We start from the raw sequence: 25,037 nt of genomic DNA, 5'->3' as shown, positions 1-25,037 counted from the left end.
AGAAAAACAACTTAGACAGGTCTCAAGCACAGACACAACTTAGACAGGTCTCAAGCACAGACACAACTTAGACAAGTCTCAAGCACAGACACAACTTAGACAGGTCTCAAGCACAGACACAACTTAGACAAGTCTCAAGCACAGACACAACTTAGACAGGTCTCAAGCACAGACACAACTTAGACAAGTCTCAAGCACAGACACAACTTAGACAAGTCTCAAGCACAGACACAACTTAGACAGGTCTCAAGCACAGACACAACTTAGACAGGTCTCAAGCACAGACACAACTTAGACAGGTCTCAAGCACAGACACAACTTAGACAGGTCTCAAGCACAGACACAACTTAGACAAGTCTCAAGCACAGACACAACTTAGACAGGTCTCAAGCACAGACACAACTTAGACAAGTCTCAAGCACAGACACAACTTAGACAAGTCTCAAGCACAGACACAACTTAGACAAGTCTCAAGCACAGACACAACTTAGACAGGTCTCAAGCACAGACACAACTTAGACAAGTCTCAAGCACAGACACAACTTAGACAGGTCTCAAGCACAGACACAACTTAGACAGGTCTCAAGCACAGACACAACTTAGACAAGTCTCAAGCACAGACACAACTTAGACAAGTCTCAAGCACAGACACAACTTAGACAAGTCTCAAGCACAGACACAACTTAGACAGGTCTCAAGCACAGACACAACTTAGACAAGTTCTGAGCTTAGACACAACACTTAGACAGGTCTCAGCACAGAACAAGAACTTGGACAAGTCTCAAGCACAGACACAACTTAGACAAGTCTCAAGCACAGACACAACTTAGACAGGTCTCAAGCACAGACACAACTTAGACAAGTCTCAAGCACAGACACAACTTAGACAGGTCTCAAGCACAGACACAACTTAGACAAGTCTCAAGCACAGACACAACTTAGACAGGTCTCAAGCACAGACACAACTTAGACAAGTCTCAAGCACAGACACAACTTAGACAAGTCTCAAGCACAGACACAACTTAGACAGGTCTCAAGCACAGACACAACTTAGACAAGTCTCAAGCACAGACACAACTTAGACAAGTCTCAAGCACAGACACAACTTAGACAGGTCTCAAGCACAGACACAACTTAGACAAGTCTCAAGCACAGACACAACTTAGACAAGTCTCAAGCACAGACACAACTTAGACAGGTCTCAAGCACAGACACAACTTAGACAGGTCTCAAGCACAGACACAACTTAGACAAGTCTCAAGCACAGACACAACTTAGACAGGTCTCAAGCACAGACACAACTTAGACAAGTCTCAAGCACAGACACAACTTAGACAGGTCTCAAGCACAGACACAACTTAGACAAGTCTCAAGCACAGACACAACTTAGACAGGTCTCAAGCACAGACACAACTTAGACAAGTCTCAAGCACAGACACAACTTAGACAGGTCTCAAGCACAGACACAACTTAGACAGGTCTCAAGCACAGACACAACTTAGACAGGTCTCAAGCACAGACACAACTTAGACAAGTCTCAAGCACAGACACAACTTAGACAAGTCTCAAGCACAGACACAACTTAGACAGGTCTCAAGCACAGACACAACTTAGACAAGTCTCAAGCACAGACACAACTTAGACAAGTCTCAAGCACAGACACAACTTAGACAGGTCTCAAGCACAGACACAACTTAGACAAGTCTCAAGCACAGACACAACTTAGACAGGTCTCAAGCACAGACACAACTTAGACAGGTCTCAAGCACAGACACAACTTAGACAGGTCTCAAGCACAGACACAACTTAGACAAGTCTCAAGCACAGACACAACTTAGACAGGTCTCAAGCACAGACACAACTTAGACAAGTCTCAAGCACAGACACAACTTAGACAGGTCTCAAGCACAGACACAACTTAGACAAGTCTCAAGCACAGACACAACTTAGACAGGTCTCAAGCACAGACACAACTTAGACAAGTCTCAAGCACAGACACAACTTAGACAAGTCTCAAGCACAGACACAACTTAGACAAGTCTCAAGCACAGACACAACTTAGACAGGTCTCAAGCACAGACACAACTTAGACAAGTCTCAAGCACAGACACAACTTAGACAGGTCTCAAGCACAGACACAACTTAGACAAGTCTCAAGCACAGACACAACTTAGACAGGTCTCAAGCACAGACACAACTTAGACAAGTCTCAAGCACAGACACAACTTAGACAAGTCTCAAGCACAGACACAACTTAGACAAGTCTCAAGCACAGACACAACTTAGACAGGTCTCAAGCACAGACACAACTTAGACAGGTCTCAAGCACAGACACAACTTAGACAAGTCTCAAGCACAGACACAACTTAGACAAGTCTCAAGCACAGACACAACTTAGACAGGTCTCAAGCACAGACACAACTTAGACAAGTCTCAAGCACAGACACAACTTAGACAGGTCTCAAGCACAGACACAACTTAGACAAGTCTCAAGCACAGACACAACTTAGACAGGTCTCAAGCACAGACACAACTTAGACAAGTCTCAAGCACAGACACAACTTAGACAAGTCTCAAGCACAGACACAACTTAGACAGGTCTCAAGCACAGACACAACTTAGACAAGTCTCAAGCACAGACACAACTTAGACAAGTCTCAAGCACAGACACAACTTAGACAGGTCTCAAGCACAGACACAACTTAGACAGGTCTCAAGCACAGACACAACTTAGACAAGTCTCAAGCACAGACACAACTTAGACAGGTCTCAAGCACAGACACAACTTAGACAGGTCTCAAGCACAGACACAACTTAGACAAGTCTCAAGCACAGACACAACTTAGACAAGTCTCAAGCACAGACACAACTTAGACAGGTCTCAAGCACAGACACAACTTAGACAAGTCTCAAGCACAGACACAACTTAGACAGGTCTCAAGCACAGACACAACTTAGACAGGTCTCAAGCACAGACACAACTTAGACAAGTCTCAAGCACAGACACAACTTAGACAGGTCTCAAGCACAGACACAACTTAGACAGGTCTCAAGCACAGACACAACTTAGACAAGTCTCAAGCACAGACACAACTTAGACAAGTCTCAAGCACAGACACAACTTAGACAGGTCTCAAGCACAGACACAACTTAGACAAGTCTCAAGCACAGACACAACTTAGACAGGTCTCAAGCACAGACACAACTTAGACAAGTCTCAAGCACAGACACAACTTAGACAGGTCTCAAGCACAGACACAACTTAGACAAGTCTCAAGCACAGACACAACTTAGACAAGTCTCAAGCACAGACACAACTTAGACAGGTCTCAAGCACAGACACAACTTAGACAAGTCTCAAGCACAGACACAACTTAGACAGGTCTCAAGCACAGACACAACTTAGACAAGTCTCAAGCACAGACACAACTTAGACAGGTCTCAAGCACAGACACAACTTAGACAGGTCTCAAGCACAGACACAACTTAGACAAGTCTCAAGCACAGACACAACTTAGACAAGTCTCAAGCACAGACACAACTTAGACAAGTCTCAAGCACAGACACAACTTAGACAGGTCTCAAGCACAGACACAACTTAGACAAGTCTCAAGCACAGACACAACTTAGACAGGTCTCAAGCACAGACACAACTTAGACAAGTCTCAAGCACAGACACAACTTAGACAGGTCTCAAGCACAGACACAACTTAGACAAGTCTCAAGCACAGACACAACTTAGACAGGTCTCAAGCACAGACACAACTTAGACAGGTCTCAAGCACAGACACAACTTAGACAAGTCTCAAGCACAGACACAACTTAGACAAGTCTCAAGCACAGACACAACTTAGACAAGTCTGAAGCACAGACACAACTTAGACAAGTCTGAAGCACAGACACAACTTAGACAGGTCTCAAGCACAGACACAACTTAGACAGGTCTCAAGCACAGACACAACTTAGACAAGTCTCAAGCACAGACACAACTTAGACAGGTCTCAAGCACAGACACAACTTAGACAAGTCTCAAGCACAGACACAACTTAGACAAGTCTCAAGCACAGACACAACTTAGACAGGTCTCAAGCACAGACACAACTTAGACAAGTCTCAAGCACAGACACAACTTAGACAAGTCTCAAGCACAGACACAACTTAGACAGGTCTCAAGCACAGACACAACTTAGACAAGTCTCAAGCACAGACACAACTTAGACAAGTCTGAAGCACAGACACAACTTAGACAAGTCTCAAGCACAGACACAACTTAGACAGGTCTCAAGCACAGACACAACTTAGACAAGTCTCAAGCACAGACACAACTTAGACAAGTCTGAAGCACAGACACAACTTAGACAAGTCTCAAGCACAGACACAACTTAGACAGGTCTCAAGCACAGACACAACTTAGACAAGTCTCAAGCACAGACACAACTTAGACAAGTCTCAAGCACAGACACAACTTAGACAAGTCTCAAGCACAGACACAACTTAGACAGGTCTCAAGCACAGACACAACTTAGACAGGTCTGAAGCACAGACACAACTTAGACAAGTCTCAAGCACAGACACAACTTAGACAGGTCTCAAGCACAGACACAACTTAGACAAGTCTGAAGCACAGACACAACTTAGACAAGTCTCAAGCACAGACACAACTTAGACAGGTCTCAAGCACAGACACAACTTAGACAAGTCTGAAGCACAGACACAACTTAGACAAGTCTCAAGCACAGACACAACTTAGACAGGTCTCAAGCACAGACACAACTTAGACAAGTCTGAAGCACAGACACAACTTAGACAAGTCTCAAGCACAGACACAACTTAGACAAGTCTCAAGCACAGACACAACTTAGACAGGTCTGAAGCACAGACACAACTTAGACAAGTCTCAAGCACAGACACAACTTAGACAGGTCTCAAGCACAGACACAACTTAGACAAGTCTGAAGCACAGACACAACTTAGACAGGTCTGAAGCACAGACACAACTTAGACAAGTCTCAAGCACAGACACAACTTAGACAAGTCTCAAGCACAGACACAACTTAGACAAGTCTCTAGCACAGACACAACTTAGACAAGTCTCAAGCACAGACACAACTTAGACAAGTCTCAAGCACAGACACAACTTAGACAAGTCTCTAGCACAGACACAACTTAGACAAGTCTCAAGCACAGACACAACTTAGACAAGTCTCAAGCACAGACACAACTTAGACAAGTCTCTAGCACAGACACAACTTAGACAAGTCTCAAGCACAGACACAACTTAGACAAGTCTCAACGGGTAGCAGAGAGCAAAGGAAACAGTTCATGTCTATTGTCCTTGGACCCTGACTGACTTACATAACATAGTTAAATACTCTGTGTCTCCTTCCCTTCTGCTAGCACCCCATAGCCTGTCCCTGGAGCTCTATGCTGCCTATGACAAAAGGACCCTCTGCCTAGTACAATCACCATTCCAGTCCACCTGATTCGAAGTCAGTGATGCAGAGACTTAACCCAAAGCAAATCCTTGCACCTATCTATTCTCATGGGTGAATTACACCACAAGAGTTTTGTATGTTTTCCATTTACATATTTAAATTTGAATATTCCTATGTTCAAATTCACTAGGTAAATACCGCAGCACCTCACTTTCAGTGCTAATAGTGGTAGCTTTAGCATATAGTGTTGTTGTTAGGGGCGGTATACCTGAGTTCCTCAGACTTTGCTTTTCCTTACCATTTTTACTGCCTTAGTAACTCTGTACTTCATTTCTTTAAACTTAATGCTATTAATTTGTTTAATCTCCCGAACTTAATGCTATTGATTTGTTTAACCTCCCCTATACTTTGGTTCCTTTACTCTTTCCTCTAATCCATCTAATAACTACCTTTAAGCATTAAGCAACAAACTTCTATTTCACTACTTTTAATGCATTGCTGGAGCTATTTTAGCACAAGTAGCCCCTTATTGCTACACCATACCTTTACCTCTATATCAACCTGTATCTTATGCTTTCTCCTGAACTAGCTCATTATAGAATAATACATTTATACAGCCCTCTGCATACTAGCACCCCACCTCTTCAAACATATTTCTCTAAACATGTATTCTGCATGAACTGTCAGCTTTTCTACTTCACTTGCAGTTTCTCACAGACATGGTGCTACCCACTCAATTCATCTTCACTATGCTTGGGTTCACTCAGTTCACCTACCCTACACCCAATTCTTACCCACCCCCACCTAAATTTATATCACTTACCACCCACTGTTCCTAGACAGACTGATCTCAGTCTCATCAGTTACCTCTCAGTCAGACCTCACCTATTCTAATTTTTCTGCTATTCATATACTGCACTATTTAATTCCCTCCCACCAGTCCAACTCTCTTGTCACTCCCCACTCTCCAGCAGTAACTTAGTATTCATTAGTACACATCTCCCATCCATAAGCAGACCTTCTGCTACTACTATTTCCCCCTGTGCCTAAGCTCTTGCTAACTTAACTCTTCTTCTCATGTTAGCTGTCCTCTCCTCTCCTAGTTTTGGTGGAACAATGGAGATATTGTAGGTTATTGACATCAGCAGGCAAAGAAATTAAAAATGGGTGATATGTAAAATCATTGTTAGACTCTCATTTGCTGTGCAAGCAGGTAGCAGTTGTGAAAGTGCAAGCACATAGTAAAAGAAGTGACATGCTGTCATGGGCTAATAATCTGGCTGATAGAACAGCAAAGTAAGCTGCTTGGTTAAATAGTCTTTTAATTTCTGTGATGATGGGATCTGAAACATTTGCAGTCCTGTATTAAATTGTGATACAGTAACTGCTTTGCACAATGAGGCATCAGGTTCTCAGGTATTTTATATGTTTGGACTATTGTTTAAATCAGGAGCGTGATGCAATTTGTAATTAGGTAATTGTTTTTAATTGTTTTAGTATGAGGTATATAAATGCATTACTGATTGTGATTTCAGACACTGATAAAGCAGGGCAAACTGTATTGTTCATATTTTAATATATATTAACATATTTTAATATATTTCAGTGGTTGTTATTTAATAAAGTTGTTGAGTCTATGCTGGAGCCATATTGTTTGAAGTTTTGGGTCATTAGGTTATAATTCATATATTATCATAGCGCCTCCTTCACTCTGCTTTTCTGATATCTATATCTATATATTGTGTGTGTGTATATATGTATATATATATATATATATATATATATATATATATATATATATATATATATATATATATACAGAGTTTTTTTGTACTTTATCCAGTGCATCTTTGTGGATTCTGCTACTATATTGTATAAACTCCACTTCACCCTTAGACATCATTGATACTTTCCCTTCCATTCAGTTTTTTCTCTCTTTCTCTCTCTCTCTCTGTGGCTCTCTCTACACACACACATATATATATATATATATATATATATATATTTTTTTTTTGTGGCTCTGATTACATCAGCATTCTACACCTGTGCGCACATAATCACATCAACTATTGAGGTGCTCATGCACAGTCAATATTTACCATGGCCACTTGTATTTCAATGATTCACAAGGTTGTTTACCATGATCAGCCCTTGTCATGCATATTGACCTGGTTGTAAGCATAGGTAATAAACTTTGGGGCTCATCACAAACACACACACACACACACACACACACACACACACACACACACACACACACACACACACACACACACACACACACACACACACACACTATTTACGCAGTGTTAGATAGTCCACAACAGCAGATGCAGCATTTATGAATCCCTGGGATAGTCAGTTCTATAGGATACATCTGAATACATAGGATTTCCCAATCATTTATCAAAAGATTTTAATGTTTCAATGCTATTAGTGCTTTCTGTGGGTCTATGACAAATCTTCGAATGCTCAAAATTTTAAACGTTACATGGTCAAGACCAAACGTTCGAAATGTTAAGTGTTCGAAGATTGACTTTCAATGGTGCCATATGATGCAGATAGGGAGAATTTCCCTTTTCTGCACTGAAGTGCAGTTTTGGAGTTGGTATATATAAGTAGGGGGGTGTGGGGGCTACATTGTTAAAGTGTTTTTTTTCTTTTTTTTTTTTTTTTTTATTTGATGTTCGAACAACCAAATGTTGAACATTTGGTCTCGACCATGTAATGTTTGACATTTTGGATGTTCGAACGTTTAACATAGACCCCTTTCTAATGTATGTACATTACCAGCTGTTTGTAAATCTCATTGTAAATTGCCGTAGGAAATATTAGTTATACCTGGAAACCATTACAACATTTGGGAAAGATAAATACTTTAAGACAAATCTTAACATTAGCTGCTCACCTAATATAGTGTTTCTCAGGATGCATTATTTTTCATTTTATTATGAGTAAAATGCTTATGTCTAAACATCTGTTAGAAGACCTAATCTAAGTAATACTAAAATGTCTTTAATATATGAGAAAAAGTTTACAAGTCCGAATGATGGAACTCTTCTTCACAATTAAATGTTGTATCTGCTGCAGTAAAACAGATATAATCAGAATTAACTCCAGGAAAGACTTTAAGCAGATTATGACAGTTTTATGTTTCAGTGATATAAGAATAGAATCTCTGCAATTTACTTTGTTTTCTTAACGGGACTTAAAGTCTTATGATTCAACATCAGAAAAATTCAACATATTCAACTATACTTTCAGATATTGACCAATGATTATGTTGAATGTTATTCATCACTTGTCATAAATCAAATCTTGGCTTCACTGGAAAAGTTTGATGACCAAGTAGACAGGGCTAGGTTCTATAGTCTGTGAGCTAATGGCTTACAAGAAGGAACAGAGGTCTGAGGCATGGCAGGATTGCTCACAGCTTCAGTAACTAAAACATTAAATGTGATATACCAACAATCTTACAGTAGTGAAAGAGACCACGGATTATTAACACCAAAGCAAAGTCTAATCAGTCTGTTTAGCCCCTTGTATCAGTAGCTAAGAAATCATTAATTTACTTTGATAAGGACTTGATCGTAAAAATAACTTTGTGAGAAATGTACACAAAAACTTTCTGATAATGTTGCAAGACAGGGCAATGATTTTTTAAAACTCAGTAGGGAAAAAGGCGCCTGATGTCTCATTAACCCGATAGCTCATTACACACAAAGGCAAATAAAGATGTCAAGATTTAATAAGTCTTCCCAGCAAGGCTTCATAATATTCTTATTGCAGTAGTTAAATGTTTGCAAATCTAGATCAAATTATTTTTTATTTAGAAGACCATAATATTCTTACTGTATCAAAAAAAGAGCAATGGCAATAAACCACCATGAGGGTTTTCTTTTTTCTAACTTGGATACTTTGAAAACTGGAAATTCATCTAAGTAACAAAGAACAATCATTTTCATGCCAGTAAAAAGTGAAAAAGTTGCACAATAGTACATGGGTTGAAACTGCATAAACAAACAAAATGTTCTGACTGTTTAAGCAGAAGTGTATTCTTTCCTTACTCTAGACAAATGTGGTATACCCTTACCTTGGCTCCGTCTAGTTTTATTTTAAGTCAGTGGGTAGAAAAGCAGGTCCAAGAAATACATGAATGAAAATTTTAGGTATAGCAAGGAATTATTTCTATTTACTAGATGGAATATAATGTGTTGTGCTACCATGAAGATTTATCAGTTGCTGCAAAGAACGGTTGTTGCATTAAATAAAGATAAAAGAGTTCTGTCTTTATTGGTGAATTAGAATCATAGCCTAGCTATATCACACTTCTATAGCTAGATTTTATATTCATTTATATAGCATTATATACAATGTCTAGGCTCTTTCAAGTTAAAGTTATTATATCAAATAAAGCAAGCACAAACTAGGAAACTAGAAAAGCAGACCCAATGCAGTAGACGGTATAAAATAGATGGTAAAACTATTTAAGTTATTATGTTATGATTGTGTTTTGTCTGAAGAAGTCTGCATATTACTGCAGACGAAAAGCGCTTTATTTAATAAAATTCCTGTTGTCCTGTGGCTGCTGTTTTACCATCTATTTTATACCGTCTACTGCATTGGATCTGCTTTTCTAGTTTCCTAGTTTGTGCTTGCTTTATTTGGTGGTTTATGGCTTCCGGATCCGTCAGCAGCGATGGTTTTTCTCCTAATGCTATTCCAGCATTACTCAGGAGCTGTAATAGTGCCTTTCCAGCACCAGCTACTTTTTCTACTGCTGCCCAGGACAGCTTGCTTGATTCTTTATTTCAGAGAATGGACTCGCTTTGCGCGAGACTGGATAAACTAGATTCACAACAGCAGGACATGAAGAACCTTTTCCTGCCTTTTGCGAACAACCTTAAAACCACTCCTGCAGAGAACACGTTAGAGGGCACAGTACAACCACGAGAACTCAGCGCACTGTCGTCCCCAGTGAATGCACGTAGCGAGCCTGGCGTTACGTTACCTTCCAACAGTGTGTTGCCTTCTTTAAATATTACTGAACCTTTACAACGGGCTGGCACGAGCAATGCTATTAACCCTACAGACTGCACAGTTCGTGGTGAACGCCAGCCGAGTACAGTTACAGGTGGCGAGCCACAGTGCCATCCAGCATCTACGCAACAAACGGAGGATGTAAATGATTATTCTGTTTGCAGTTTACTTAATGGGGCCCCAGTTCTTGTAAATTGGCTTTCCGAAGACTTCGTGTTTTCCAGACATGGGGACAGTGCAGCTAATGCGAGGCCCACCAACCGAGCTGACAACCAAGAGGTAAACAATTCATTAATAGACAAATTGAAATCATTTGATAAACTACTGCTTAAAGTTAAAAAGTTAAAACTGGAAATTTCTTATTTTAATGAGTGTATTGACTGTAAAGTAATACCAAAAGGCCTGAGACATTTTCAATATCCAACAGGCTTGGTTTTAAATTCTGACTTCCACAAAGAGTTATTAAATCTTTTCGACCAACAAGGCTTTGATCTACTTACTTTAATGATTAAGCACTACTCGATTTGGGTATACAGTTAACTGATGAAATCACTGAATTGGACAATTCAATCAAATCTCATGAAGAATTTGTCAGGTACAAATATGATTACAGTAGATGCTTTAGTAGCATCGACCAGTACCTGACCAAACTAAAGTTAAACAAAGTAAAAAAACTAGAGCGTGACCTGAAGCCATATGAACAAGGGGTAGCGTACCCTCCCCCTGCCCACTCGCAATCCTGGCAACATAATACGGCCAATGCCAATGCTTCCACCACAGTTACTGGCAGTGAGAATCCAACTAATAACATCAGAGACTTGGATACTTTTGGTGATTCACAACCTGATCATGTTGTCAGGAGGAGCGAGAGGTTGCAAAATCGGAGACTACAATCCACCCATAATGCTCCCCATACTGGTCAACAGCAGGTTTTTCACAATGCCAGTCATCAGGGGGCCATCCCAAAACAAAGGAACAATTATCAGCCATCCAGCAAGGTGAAACAACAGAAATTGAACCCACAGAGACTGTAACTACTAGGTCTGTCAGTAACCGGGCCCTACCTTTTTATCTTGGGAAGGGCCTTGTCCGTTCTGACATTGTTTTACCTAGTTTGCATTTACCTTCAGTTTCAGTTAACAACTCACTGGCATATGAAGAAAACAGTTCGGTCTCTCTTACTAATGAAGTTGTGAGACCGGTTATTTCTACTAATCAACTAGGTGACTTTAACATTTATAATTACTCCTCAGTGTCTATTCCGGATGACTTAGCAGACTTTTTATCAAAAGGGCACACATATGTTCCTCAGCAAAAGTTTGATTTAGTAGGGACCATCATTGACATAAAACTGTTTGCTCGCAAACTGAATTTTAATTTGTTGTTTGAGCATAATACTAACAGTAACAATGTCTTTCATAGTAATATTAGGGTCCCCAGTATGTTTAACCCTCCTTTGCACCCCTTAATTCAATCTTTCGAAAATATGTGTGAACTTGATTTAAGAAACAGCAACTTGCACCTATCCAATACAGTGTCTAGTGATATGGGTAAGGAAGAAATGTCATTGCTTGATTTTGTTAAGTCACACTGTTTACGTATCTGTAAACCTGACAAGGGAGGAGGAGTTGTAGTTTTTGATAAGGTTGATTATTTTGACAGAATGCTTGATCTACTCCCTAATGATGCATACTCGATAAGTTCTAGGTCTGAAGTCAATAATGCCTATCGTAGCATTAAAAATACTTTAGATGAAATGCTCTTTGAAGGTAGATTAGACCAAGATCAACATAAATATCTTACTACTTTATTTCCTAGATTTCCTTGTATCTTCAGGATCCCAAAGATACATAAGGATCTCATTAATCCCCCTATGCGCCCTCTAGTTGACGGACGAGGATCTCCTACATACCCCTGTGCAAAACTGGTAGACACAATACTACAGAAATATTTGAAGGATGAAGAACAAATCTGTAAGGACTCCTGGTCCTTTTTAGCAAGAATAGGGGAATTTACATTTAATAAAGATTACAATTTATTGACAATAGATGTCAAAGATTTATATACTTGTATTCCCCTACAAATAGCTATTGAATGGGTGGCCTTTTTTCTTAAAAACAAGGGACTTGACGAAATATCACTTGTTACTGAACTTTTAGATATGATCTTGTACAATAACTATTTTATATTGGGAGAGAACTTCTATCTCCAAAAAATTGGGGTTGCCATGGGGTCTCCCTGTGGGGCCAGTTTGGCTAATATTGTAATGTCTTACTGGGAAAGGGGGAATGTATTTAACAACTTAGTACTCATGTCCAAGATCAAGTACTATGCTCGGTACTTGGATGACATCTTTATTTTATTAGAGGGCAGCGAAGCTGACAGCAAACTGATCTTGGATCATTTCAATAAGTCAACAGACTTTCTGTCTTTTACCTTCAACTATAATCCTAAAGCTATAGCTTATTTAGATATATGGCTGGTAAAAAATGAGGAACTGAACAACTATGTAGTAAGCATTTTCAGAAAGTCCACACATTCTAACTCATTCCTCCATTTTAGTAGTTGCCATCCAAGCTATCAAAAAAGGTCTGTCGTTAAGGGGCAGCTTGTTCGAGCAGCCCGGATGGTGAGCTTGGAGGAAGACTTTCTTGAGGAATGTAATACACTTAAGAACATGTTTCTACACAGAGGGTATCCACCTAATTTACTTGAGAATTTAGTCAGAGAAGTCACTAATAAGAGACTGAGTGGTGTGTACCAACCTATTCTTAAGATTGTTTCACTTGGTGATCCTGAACACACGGTAGAATCTGTGCTTGCTGATTGCTTGGTATCCGACCCTCTTATAAATAATAGATTAATTTTGACATATTGTCCTACTAGTTTTCTTATTATGGACATTATTACCAAGAACTGGAATATTTTTCGTTCCAACCATGCAGTGTTTGGTAAGGTGGGTGATAGACCCGAAGTTACCTTCAGAAGAGGCAAAAACTTGAAGTTCTTATTAGAGCAACCGGAGGGTAAATATACTCGAACGCCCGGTATGTATAAATGTCAGAATTGTAATCAGTGTAGATATATTTACGAATCTAATAGATTCGTGATTAACAACATTAGATTTGATATTCGTTGCAGATGTACCTGCAACTCTAGGATGGTCGTATACCTAGCTCAATGTCAAAAATGTGCAGGATTCTATGTTGGCAAGACTGAGCGTATATTAAGAGATCGTATTTACGAACATCAATACGCAATCAGTAAAGAAAAACAGGAGAACGCACTTGCTAAGCATATTACCCAGCACAAGGACCATCATTTCAGATTTTTAGTGATAGACCAGATGTTTGACACTAAGAGAGGGGCACCTATACATCTACTTTTGGAAGCATCAGAACTACGTTGGCAGATTAGATTAAATGCCTATGTATTACCTGGACTGAATGAAGGCTGCTCTATTAGCAGCCTTCTAAAGTTAAAAAATTTGTCTAGATAACCAATGTTTTATTTATTTTTTATTTTTTTTTATTATTATTATTATTATTACTCTTTTATTATTTATGAGTAGTAATTTTTTCTCAGCCTGAGTGGTAAACAGCTTATGGTGTATTCAGCCATATAGGTTGTTTTTTTATCCATGGTTAATGTGACTCTAATTCATTATGTGATCAATGAGTGTATTTTTTTAAAAAATTAAACACAGGTTAACCTTTGTGTGATTGGTTAATATTTTTACTAATCAGGGACCTTGTACTATTTAAGTTATTATGTTATGATTGTGTTTTGTCTGAAGAAGTCTGCATATTACTGCAAACGAAAAGCGCTTTATTTAATAAAATTCCTGTTGTCCTGTGGCTGCTGTTTTACCATCTATTTTATACCGTCTACTGCATTGGATCTGCTTTTAAAGTTATTATATGACAGTTCAAAACTTTTAAAATGTGTTTTATAAAAGTAATTACCATTACACTTTGCATTCTGATGTTCACATTTAATATATGTAGAGTGACGTGAATGAAATTCATAATTTTATTTTAAAAATCACATAGAATTCCAATCTTAAATTGCTTTTATGTTTCACACTCTATTTAAAGTGCTCCAAGCTTGTTTACCAAATTAAAGAGCAATAAAATACAGAACTAGCAGGTTCACAGTGAGTGTTGAAGAAATTCTTGTTTTGAGGCAATATATATATATATATATATATATATATATGTTTTCATTACAAACAACACACACTGTATACAACAGAGAATAATCGGTTATGGGAAGACGGTTTATTTGAACTAGAGCACGGGTTACTCACTATTATACAATAACTATTTATTTTCAAAAAGTAGCACACTGATTGGTCATATAAATCCTGGCATATACCAGTGGGAAAAGATCCGTTCGTCCAGACTTTTTTCCATTAATGTATGCCATAAAAAGTTTACATTACTTTCACTTAACAAAAAAAAAAGTAAAAAATTACAAAACTGGACACTTCAAAACCAACGAGAGAGATGGGACAGACAAAAAAAAAATAAATAAAAGAATAATTTGGTTTGTTATGAAAAACTAGAGAAACAAACCCGATTATCCTTTAATGTCTATGTCCCACCTCTCCCACACCTTCAAAGTGTCCCAGTATCTTAAAAAAACAGCAACTGAGATTGTCCTTTTTCCATTGCTTCCTATATACAGCAACCATCACACAGCACTGATATACGGTATAAGTGTGGGAAGGAAAATCCCATACGCATGCTAAAAAAAGCAACGGGATATCCTCAGAAAACAGAGGAGCACCACAGATCCATCATACAATGACATTATTTAAGAAAAGTAAGTAATAATTTTTTTCTTAAATAATGACATTGTATAATAGCAATAACCAACTCTGTGATGTGGTATATTGAAGACTTACCCATAGTTTTCTTTGTTTTATCACTTGAGCTTCATCCTCATGATTTAACCACACCAACTGTGGGTAAATCTTCAATATACCACACCGACTTTATCAGTTATTGCTATATTCACTTGTGTCAGTGCTTTCTAGGACTAGCTCTGCATGGTTACAGTTCCAACCAGGAAGAATAATTGTTGTAGAGATAGATTCTCAATATTTTTTATCAGAAATCCCCTTATCACACTGGTGAGCATCTTGTGTTTTATGCCTGTATGTCTACCAGATAATGGGTACACTGCAAATTAGGTAGTCATCTTTTTTTCAGATGTATTTAGATTTCCTTAAATGATTTAGGATACTTTAAGCATCCCTTAATTTAAAAGCCGAATTGAAAATGACTAGAGAATTTACATTCTGGTATCAGTACACTGCATTTAATGGGATTAAAATGGTATTAGGAAAAAAATCCATTAAACAGTCATGGAAAATTGAGGATCTGCTAAATACCAGTCCTTATAAAAAGTCATGAAAATTAGTAAGTTATGTTGGTTTGTTTAATACATGTTTGTATGAGTGCATTCAGGTTGTTAGTGTGTCATATGAAAAGCATCTGAATTTGCCCCAGAGCGCTGTTAAAGAGTACTGGTTAGTGTAATCAGTGTATGAAAAACAAAACATAATTGACAGGACCCCTGCTCATTTTTAAAACAATAGTCTTGTCAATAGCAGTGACTGTTCACATATACATTATTTTTTTAAACTGTGTTGCAGTGTCAGTGTGGCAATATGTTGTAATTTGGCATTATTTCTTAAAGTACACAAATGGTGCTGTTAGAACAATATTTCACTTTTAATTTCATTTTTCAATGATATTGCATTTAGTTATATCAGTCGTTGCTCCAGAGCAGTGTCTCCATAATTGGTTTATCCTTAAACACAGCAAAGAATAAACAGAATCATATCCAGTCCTTGGTTTTGAGTTTGTTTATTGTTTATTACTGTTCAGTATTGATATAATGAGCTGCATCAATTGGCTGGTAGAGTGTTTATAAAACTAGCAGCAGTCCCACTCTGGGAGTCATGGGTGTCTGACCACGTTCTGACACATCCCCCATATGGGTGGTACCATAATCATATGGCAGATTGCCTTTAGAGTTCTGATGTTAAAACAATGAGCTGGAGCTTAGTAATATAACATTTGGTGATGTGTATCACTTCAGAAGCTCTTCCCCATTAGGGATACAAAAAATGTCCTGATGTCCAAGACAGTGTGTATGACAGTGCTGGATACTCTACTCTTCTCCAGCTTCCCTTTCTGATGTGCTTCTTGCTTGTTCTCAAGCCCTAGGATATAGCATGAAAGGCATTAATGCCCTAGAAAATAGGTGTCTGTCAACTAGACAGCACAGAAACAAACAAAAAATAACACTTTCGGAAACATGTAGTACATTTTTTCTTGTTCCTGTTCACACATTTAGGTTGAAAAAGTTTATCAATGACTGATCTGCAAACATAAAGTGGTGTGCGGTGGGGTCAGTTTATATGTACTTACAATCCCACTGGGCATGCTTATAACAGAGCACAATTCTTTTACTCCTTGCTCAAAATGACCTGTTACATATATGACACTGATTTCAGACAATCACCATTGAACAGATACTGAAGACATGAAGTGCCCTTGAGAGGGACCATTGTGTTGTGTGCAAATGCCAGCAGTGCTTGGAAATGTACTTTACCAAATTGCCATTACACTCCAATACTGGAGTACATGGAGGTTATGAGTATGTCAATTTTGGGTGACTGTGCCCTCAGTTATGACATATGATCCCCATCTTACCACTGGCAAGACATGCTGATCTCAGGTACATTAGGTGTAAACCTGTGTGGTCAGGCCTGAGTATGTACATCACATGTTGCAACTGATGAGCTACTTGCCAGGAACATAGGTGTTTCTGATGGAAATGATACTACATATATATCTGTATGTAATTTATGGCCATTAGAATGTCAACAGGCATTTTTTCATCAATACCCTCTTGTAGGATACTGACATAACTCACAGAGTCTATGACCGCTCACAGTTTGCAGGCGTCAGCCAAGGTTGTCAGCCACAGACATTGAGTATTCGCTTTTTTCATGGTTAAATGGATTCCAAGCAGTAGATTACCCAGGACTGAGCCCTATCAAACACTGCTACTTACAGATCAGCTATTAGAGGTGGATTTCCCTATTTTGAGCATGTGTGCCATCATTGAGACACTTAGTGACCCCTATAATGATATTACTGTGGATGCCTAAGTGGGTGCTTTTTTCAATGATGCCTGAGTGAGGGATAGTGTCATATGGCATGGCTAAGTCCAGGGGTTGTATGCTCTGATGTCCCCTCACATAGGTCCTTGGTGACTGCCTCAAACATGTCCACCATGTTTAACAGCCATGATCTCCCTGTCAGAAATTCAAACTGTGTACAGCCAACTGTTTGTAGATCACATATATGTTTGCCGATCAGCTCCATGATGATTTGCCTCAGGTGTACAGATATGGCTATTCAGACAAATAGTCCATTGGTCAGTGGATGCACCACCTCTGTGCAAGAGGATAACAGTTGCTGTTGTCCAGTCAGCTGGGATGCAGCCAGTGGTTATAGTATGATTGCAAGGAGTTTAGAATGGTGTTAGTAATCCTTGCCAAATCCCATGTAGGATCCAGCCTGGGATGTTAGCATGTCCAATAGATGCTGTTTATCCCCCATAGACAGGCCAGTTATGATCAGCTCTGTAGATATGGAAAGTATAGTACAGGTTGTAGGAATGTCATGTGGCACATGTGGTGGGGACAGGGGAGTGAAGCTGATGCAGAACCTGTGGGACAACAGGTTAGCTATGAGTACAGACCCATTATATGTAGTGTCATTAAGTATGAGTTCACCAACAATCTGGGCCTGTCCTCTGATGTTACACATGTAATTACACTGTGCATTGTGGTTCTGCTTTGTGTGGAAGGATAGTTTTGTCACATACTGTTTCTACACAACGTCACAACAACATTATTTGCTTGTTTTAGCTGAGGAGGATGTGCCTCCATTTTAGGGGGACACCATCACCCCAACTGTCCCACAGCAATGTCCACCTCTTATTGTACAGCCTGCTAATGGTAGCTGTCCAACAGGCTGGCTTGCTGTGCCTTGAGGAGCTCATGTTCATCCTGTAAGGCACAGCCGGGTCTATGCAGTTGTACTGCTGCTTACATAATGCCTGTCACAACTGAGGTGGGAGGTGCAGCCAAGATATGTAAACCATCCCATAGGAGGTAATAAATTCCTTTGTTGAAGTATATTTCTGTATTTTCTGCAAGGGGGGGTTAGGTCTGATAGTTTTAATGAGACTGATCTGTGGTCAGATCTCTCCATGGAGGACCTCACAGTGGGGGGGTTGCAGTGGTCACCCATATTGGTAAACACGATGCACTATGTTGGCTCCCCTTGTGGGGATGACACACCACTGGTCCAGGGCATTGTAGTTAAGGACATGGACTAACCTTTGGGTGAGTGAGCTTCAATACGACTTAACAACATAGTTGGTGGTTACTTAATATCACCCCAAATCATGGTGTACTGACACATCTTGATAGACACAAGTACATTCAAAAAAGCACAACAGGTGTCTGGATTGATGGAGCTGCTCCTGTAGCTGGCAAAAGCTTGATTTGGTGCCCTTCCAGCAGTTAATAGCACCTGCAATGTCTCTGGGAAATGATAGTGTTTCACTAAATCTGGATTTGCATCTATACTTAATGAATATGTATACACCACCTGCATCACCTTGCACACTGTCAATTTGAGGTCTGAACATGTGGAAGGACGTGTTGTCTGGTATGGCTGTAGCGTGTCCACAGCCTTGAACCAGGTGTCTTTGACTACACAAATGTCTGCATATTCCAAGGTGGGGACAACTTCCACAGAGTGGGGTTTAGTGTTGCCCTTCCCAACATGTAGCAGCATAACCGTGATGTTGCATGAAGATGGCATTCTCATTGGAAAGTTTTCCATCCAGACAGTGCCTATAAGATGCACTGTGGGGATGTCAGCAGCCTTGGCCAGTACTCAAAATCCCAGGGGTGAGATATGAGGACCATCTCTGGCAAAACATTGACACCTGTTGAGCAAGTCATCCCAGGCAGACATGTAGCAGATCCCCTTACAATGACACTACATGGTTAGGCACTTATTGACATCCATCATTTTCTGTTTGTATTGAGCCATCATCCTAGGTGAAGGTCTAATGCAGCTGAAAGCTATGGGCATACCTGTGAGAGACACAGAGTGTCTAAGCTCAGTTATGTGTCTGCATACAGTCCGGTGACTTGTGTCCCTAGTCGTACACACCTGCAGGAACTAGGATGTCATTATTATGTTACCTAATATTCCTTGAGTTGTGGCAATGTTTGGTATCACCTATCATGTCAACCCACAGACAGCCAACTGTTATGTTTCTCATATGTAGCCTGGTGAGATGGACATCAATATGTAATCACCTATGAATAATAGGTTTGATTTTGTGTTTTTCCTCAGGTGTTTGGCCAGAGACAGTGGTGCATGCACTATTATGTGTACTGTGCTCTCCAGAGATTAGATTTTCTGAAGTCTCTGTTTTTTGGGAATGTGTCTAGTAAGAAGCTACACACATGCAGGTGTCTGAGATGTGGGTGAGGGTGGTGCAGGAGGTGAGCTGTAAATGTTGGCAAAATGTTCATTGGTATATGCACTGACTGCATTTGAGACATCATGGAATCAAGTTTGAAATACAGTCACATCTGTCACACATGTTTGTGTGGCATAGGAGTAGAGGGGTGGGGACACTTTGCACATCTCTTTAGCAGTCATTGGTAGTGGCATTAGCAATGCAGTTATGCTTGTGTGTATGTCAGAGCATGCCATCATTAGGTAGTGCCATGACAGATGGTGAAATGTAACAGGTCACCTTTATGTAGGTCCCCTAAGGTAACACAGCACTCGATAGTATTCCATACAATCCTTTGCCAGCCATGTCGACCTTGGATTGACCATAATCCTGTCATTAGGCTTGGTCCCAATACCATACCTACAAATGTGGCACTGTGCAAATCCTGCAAAGTTAGGGTCATGCTGCACACCCTTGGGATTGACAGCCTGAAAAACAGTGTTTGTAGGCACTCTTTGCAGTGAAGATGTAGATGCCTGTGCATGCACAGAGGACTTGTTCACCTTTTCTGACATTATGCTGGCCTTGCAAGTGTACAATGCCTGTGATGCGACTAGACAGCAAACTGGTTGTTGTGTGACATGATGTGGGAACATAGACATGTGTTCCAAGTACATAACTGTATAGTATGACATACCTAGGACATGTGGCAGGTGTACACACTTTGGCCAAAGGTGGCTAGTCCTCTGCATTAGGCCTCAGAGCCATGTCATGCAGATATCCAACATTAATCTGTTCAAGGGCAGGATGCATGAATTGTATTGAAATTATCACCTAAGATGGATCACTGCCACTGTGCTGTTTGTTTCAGCAAGCTTGGAAATCTATGTCACTGGACATTGCACGTTATACTGTGATGCTGCAGCTGTGCTCCTAATCACCATCTGGTCAATTCCCTAGTGACATACCACTGACCCTGGTACAGAAGACATAATATTTGCAAAATCCAACTGATTACTCAGTTTGCTAATCAAGGCATCTACCTGGAGAAGGGTATGCAAAGCCTAAAGACCCTTTCATGATGTGGGACAACTATGTGGATGAACAATACGGCTGTGTCCTGCTTCTCATCATGAGCTTTTTAGTACTTTTTTGCATGTGATGACAGAAAAAGTATCAGAACATAGTATCCCATGAGAGAGTGGTTGTCTTGAGTCCAGCATTAGTAGTAGGCAGGCACCAGCAATTCAGGGGATTCCCCTGCTTTACGCATTCTTCACAAGGTAATTGTATCCTTTCAGTGCACACTGCTTCAGTAGTATCCAACTGCAGAATACCTGTGTAAAACCTCCTGCCTTACCATCACATACATACTACGCTTTCCTCCATTGTTTGCCTGTGCTTTGTACAGACACCTTGGATGACTCTATTCTTGGAACATGATGGAAGTAACTGCACTACTTAGTTGCACAGAGGACAACTATCGTGCAGTGCCAAGTAGTGTCTCCAGATCTCTCAGTTGTCTGATATGCATGAAGGGAGTTAGCATGGATGCAGTCAGTAACAATGTCATACACTACTGACACCGGACCAAACTCAGTTTGTTTTGCTCAAGGGCTGATCATGCCTACCCTAACTGGTGTACCTCATTGAGTGTTACACTATGCAATGGATGATGGGAATGACTCACTCCACCTACCATGACCTGACAAAGTGTTTGACAATATTAGGCCAACAGGCCTTGCTGAAAACTGTGTACATTATTTACAGAGTGGCATGTCAGCTGGTGGATAGCCAAGTGTCTGATAGTCATTATCTGGGAAGATAACATTGGGTAGACTTACGCTACAATGATGCCAGTTACCAGCAGACTTCCTTCAGACATCATTAATAGAGTACCCCTTCTAGCCATTCCCTTCTCTGCAGTCATGGCCACTGTCAGTGAGCACAGACTGACTACATTAGCAGGTAATTGCATATTAGGAACTGTCACTGAATCCCACACAGAACCAACAGTTATCTAGGATGGTCTGAGATGTGCATTCAGTTGTTGTCAGAGCCACTGACAAGTAGTAAATGCCAAGGAGTGCGCAATACTATCTTATTTGAAGTCATTCCCCTGAAAAATATAGTAGTGTCTGCACACCACACCCATTTGAGCAATTACTCATGGACTTATGGACACAGAGAGTCTTTGACTTTCACTGGTCGCTAAGGTGTGGGGATCCATTCAATGTTGTGCATCCTAAACAAAAGGTTATGGCATATAAATCCCAGACTGTCTTTGTTATACTGTATTTGGCATGCATCACATGTATCATTGAGTGCAATGGCACCATTGCTATGTCACTACACAGGCATATCTTACAACTGTATCTGCCACACAAGTTCCATGATAAACTAATACACATTGTAGAGACATGTCCTTTGCAGTCCTTGTCAGGACTATACATGTGTAGTCAGTCCCCTACATGCTTTGAAGGGGATATGTATGGCTGCCATATAGGGAGATGTCAGATCACACTGTGTACCTCCCACTTATCCAAGACAGGACTAATTATCTGTTCTACACAAGTACACTGTCATTGTGGTATAAATAGTACATGCTGGAGAGACAGGTATGTAACACAGACACTGCACCCTATATGTATCAGGCTTCTCATGCATGTGAAGCACACATCTGCTGTAACGCACATCATGTGCAAGTTACATAATGGGATGTAGAGCAAGACAATCATAACAACATCTAACAAACAACAAGTCAAGCATAACAGTGTAGGACAAATGTCTGTAATGGACACAAGAAATTTGTAGATGGGTCATCTCCATCCCCACAGCTTGTAGATGTCTTAGCTCCTGAAAGACTTTTGACACTTATCATGGATATCAGACCTTTTCATAAATTAGGGATGCTTGAGTAGGCTGGATGATGCCATTGTCCTTGTTATCCTGTTATACATATAGGAACCTATGGAGCCATGCACCTATAGTGTACCTTGCTGAAGACATATTTCTTTTTTGCTGACATTCCATCCTGTGCTGTGACATCTATGGGTTTATTCTGTTGTGTATCCATAGTTGTCCCCTACAAACTCCTGAAACTGAACCATAAACGGGTCCATGACACATCTTTCATTGTGTAAGTATACAGCCATTACAACATCATACAACATAAGGTACACAAACTTATGTGGCTTACTCATTACAAATGTCAGCATACAGTATCTGTCAGTGATCAGTACAAGTGGCATGGCAAAGCAACAGTGCATTACACAATTACATATTAATTTATATAGTCACCCTGTGCATCAGGCACATAGCTTCATTTCCTTGCATCAATGCGAGGATGACAGGAATGTGGCACAGTTATCATCACCTGCACAGGGTGTTGGGTTGGGGTGTAGGAGGCCTAGGTTGACCCAATAGGTTGAAAGCATGTATGTGAGTCAGGAAGGGAAGCAGGCAAGATGGACCATGGAAATATGCCATGTGTGTCTGTAGGTGACATGAATTTGACAGTGGTGTGTGCGTGTGTGCACGAACACAGTCAAGCTCAGTGCTAGCCCTACATGTGAGTATGTTGGACGGCTTTGAATCATGCATGGTAGAGCTGACAGTTCACCATTTATGCCCCCAAACATGGGAGCTGGCTCTGCCAGGAGTTGCACTGGCACCTCCATGCCCAAGGTCAGAAGCTGTGCTAGTACCTGATGGTGACTGCTGTCTGCTGGGACTGTGTCCTACAGGGGACCACCCAGGACCATGAACCCATGGCCTGCCATGTCTTGGTGTGGACAGCACAGTCCCCTCTGGAGTGCTGGATATACTGCAACTACAGGAGCGTGATTGTGCATGGCCACATGGACTCTCAGCAGATGGAATTGCTGACCTACATCCACCAGTCCGACACTCAACTTTAACCAGACATTCCATCACAAACAATATGCATTCCAAGACAAGACAAGAACTGATCCAGGGTATCACCAATGTGGTAGAGGCAGTCATGGATGTCAGACTGTGCTGCATCCATAACACTGAGAATTCATCTGGAGTTCCTTTCAGAACATGTCTGTGCCTCCATGATGGCCCGAAGCATACACAAAGTGACCCATGATGAGACACTTGCACCAGGTGGTGGAAGGACAGTCAGCCTCCTATGATCACCCTTATCAATCTGTGTGTGTGGAACCTCACCAGCTTTCTGGCTATGGCCAGTGTCTACACTCACTGGAGCCATAGTTGCCACACTTTCCTGTTTAATATCCCCACCATCTGACTGTCCAATATCTGTAGCCTCTGGGGTCTGGGTATGTGTAAGCATATACTTTAATTTCTTATGTATTCCCTTCCTCCAACTCCTTCCTCCTCTTTTTCCATTTATACAAAGTTAATCTTTTCTCTTAAATATCATCTGTGTAATAAACAGTTCTTGCCTCCATCAAGAAAATTTTTATGATGTCTATTTCTCATTGTACTATTGATTATGCTCATCATTGTTATTGCTCTATCTGGATGCCAGTTGTACAGTTGTATCTTTCTTTTCACATCAATGTATTTTATACTTTTTATATTAATACCTATGTAAATTGTATTTCTGGAGCTTTTCTCCACATGCCTCCACTGAAAATGGGCTCACACCTAGTCGGACTATCCCGGTTAACAAATGTTAACTAAATAAATAAATAAATATTGACTGTGTGTGGTGATAATGAGGGCAGAAGAGATATGTAAACCTCTGGGACAGATTCAGCCCCTGAAACCCCCACCAGTGCCTCACTTTGGCCACCATCATCATCAGAGTCTGAAGAGACACTAACATCAGGTTGTGTAGGGGCAGAGACCAACCCCCCCAGTCACCTGTGATAAGAAATGGAAAAGCAGTACATTAATACCTGCACTATTATGCTCTGCAGTATTATTTATGTTACAATATATGTAAAGCTGTATACACTATTGTCACTATTACAGACCTCTTTAAACCCCAACCTCATA

Source organism: Protopterus annectens, chromosome 10.part0 (assembly GCF_019279795.1).
Source record: "Protopterus annectens isolate FY-2018-M chromosome 10.part0, PAN1.0, whole genome shotgun sequence".
In the NCBI taxonomy this organism is placed as follows: Eukaryota; Metazoa; Chordata; order Ceratodontiformes; family Protopteridae; genus Protopterus; species Protopterus annectens.
This window is presented reverse-complemented; position numbering follows the sequence as displayed.